The sequence below is a fragment of the Photinus pyralis genome, unplaced genomic scaffold (assembly GCF_008802855.1).
Source record: "Photinus pyralis isolate 1611_PpyrPB1 unplaced genomic scaffold, Ppyr1.3 Ppyr1.4_LG3b, whole genome shotgun sequence".
Lineage (NCBI taxonomy): Eukaryota > Metazoa > Arthropoda > Insecta > Coleoptera > Lampyridae > Photinus > Photinus pyralis.
In genome coordinates this window covers 79,648-82,375 of record NW_022170510.1, presented here as the reverse complement: position 1 = coordinate 82,375, position 2,728 = coordinate 79,648, and positions in this window count along the sequence as shown.

Below are 2,728 nucleotides of genomic sequence, written 5' to 3'. Positions count from 1 at the left end.
ATCCCGTTTCTTCGAATTTAGAGACCAAATCTTGAACATAGGCATGGCTTAATTTTTATTTATTTTTTGTTAATTATTAAATTTTTGTCAAATTGTTTTAATGAATATTGGTTTTATTGGTACCACTGGAAAGCATTTTTCAGTAGCTTTCCAAACGAAGTGTCGCAAGTATGGGGTTGCCATTTAGGATTTTTGAAAAGGGGGGACGAGGGGGTTAAGAGAGGGTGGTGACTCATGACGTCATTCTGGTTCCCCTTCGATACCCCCGAAACGGTTTTACGCGATTTTCAATATCTTCTTTAGTTTGGAAACTATGACCGACTGCAAGTTTTAAAATTGACACCCTATATATCTTATAGAAATAGGCTATTTTGTCTGTGCATTGTGCGAAAAATTTTTGAAGGTCGTGACGGCTTTTGCAACTTTAAATTAGGGTCATGATCAAAAAAGTTTGGGAACCTCTGTCCTAGGTGATGCAATGGAAGTAACTCCCAATGGACTAACGTCGTACCAAAATATGGGATGCCCCAACTTTACTACGGAAATATGCGAGATGGTTGCAGTGCCAGCACCATATAGCCCTCGAAAACGTCCCAAATTAATTCCTCCCGTAAGTGAATAACGCAGTTTTTCTCTTATCGAGCGAAACAATGATGTGTGTACGCAACGCTGATTTTTAATTTCACTTTTATGATCATTTTATAGGTTTCTCAAAAATGTTACATTACGTCCCACTTAGTTCCATAAATATGCTGATTTAGTTTATGATAACTAACTTTTCTATTTATACATCGTTACAACAACGTGATTATGATTATATTAATCAATAGGACCTGATGGGAATTTGGGTCTAGAAAATTTCAGTAGAGTAGTGCCTTCAGTCCATGACCTACAGAAGTGAAATGTTTTCACCAAGAAGATACGTGGGTAAATGCAAAAAATCGAAAAAATCGCTTTAATGGGTGAGTGAAATCGAAAACCCAAACACGAGCCTACGTGCGTTTTCGTCTATCTACACTGATAAGAAAATTACCCATTAACGTTACACAATACCTTCACCAATATTAGAGTACATGTAAAAAGAAAATAAAGTACCTATGTGTGGTTTCTCGATACTAAAACAATATAAATTAAAATTACTAATTTTAATCATAAATTCAATTTTAAATATGTGGTAAAAACAGTTCAAAAAATGAATTAATTTTTATTGTCGTAAAAATAATAATAAATCCTTGACGCCTTAGCGAATTATTTTGAATTTATTGTTAAGCGACAACTGTCCAAATTCGAATTATCAATGGAAACAATTTTGAATACTTTTTTACACGTTTCTGCCCTTCCAGTATAAGTCTTCAAATCAGAATGCAAAGCAAAACCATAGATAAGTGTAAAACCATCGCACATTTTCTTTTTCACAGTGAGGTGAAAGCATTTCCTGCGCGTATTTTATCACATCAATGAAGTAACAAACAACGAGTTAATCTCCATATAAGATTTATTGGACATTTTATAGATCTCCTCTCCAAAAAATTAACACATTTTAGAACTCACTATTCTGACTTAAGTGTCAAAATTAAAATTTTACTGTATCTATCACAATTTCATTGACGTACACGTTTGGTAACATTGTTGAGGGAATCCCTAAAATATACTATATTTTAGTTAAAACCACTCATTCGACAAATACTTGCAAATAACATCGTAAAAAGTACCTTTGGCAGTCATATTGACAGTTAAATCATGAATGTGAGAAAGTGTGCATTTTTAATTAAGCAAAAAGAATCTGAAGACTGTCTGTCTGGTTCATCATACAATCGTACCATAAATAATGCATACACATTTATTATAGAACATCATACACTGCCGACACTGTACAGCTAATTGTGAGAATTGAATATCTTTTGTTTTATCATGGCACACTTGGGTTCGGAAAAGAACGTTTTTTTTACAAATTGGCCTCGGTTTTTCTCTGAGATTTTCTTATGGAATGTGTGGTTTTGTTTATATCAGTGGAAAATTTGTAGTTTTGGCTACCCAGAGGTATAATTTGTTTAGAGGGGTGCGTCATTTGAAATTTTTAAAAAATATGACATTTAGCGAAGGTCAATCAAAAATTTTATTTTTCTCCAACCACCTGAATAAGACGCTATTTTGTGACAGTGTTCGGTACGTAAAATTGGCGTTTTCCGAGTTAAACGCTATCACCAAGGCAACTGTACAAAAAGTGGATACTTTTGGTCCTAGTACCTTGAAAGTTGACCAACTAAAAAATTACAATCACGGAGATATGTCACATTGACATTGTTTTCCGTTGCAGGTTGTAAGATATTTCTATACATACAAATCAAATATTTTTTACATGTATTGAAAATGATTTACGCTTGCTATTTTTATTTAAACCATGTGTAACGTAATTTACATATTCGGTGAACGTAATTTTAATACGTATCACTATTATCTGTCACTGTATAGCAAGTTTTTTATTTCAATACAAAATATAACAATATTAATTTTGTATACAATAGAAATGACTGAAACTGATAGCGACATGGATAGCACTCCGTCAGAGATTATAAAAACGGCAGAACATGCTACCTTACATTTGCTCCTTACAAAGTCGCGAGAGGTGAGAAGTAAGAACGAATAGGTTATAAGTTAACCTAAAAACTAGAGTGGCATGACACGTGAGGACAAGAAAGCAGAGGTTTCCAAACTAGTAGTGAAACTG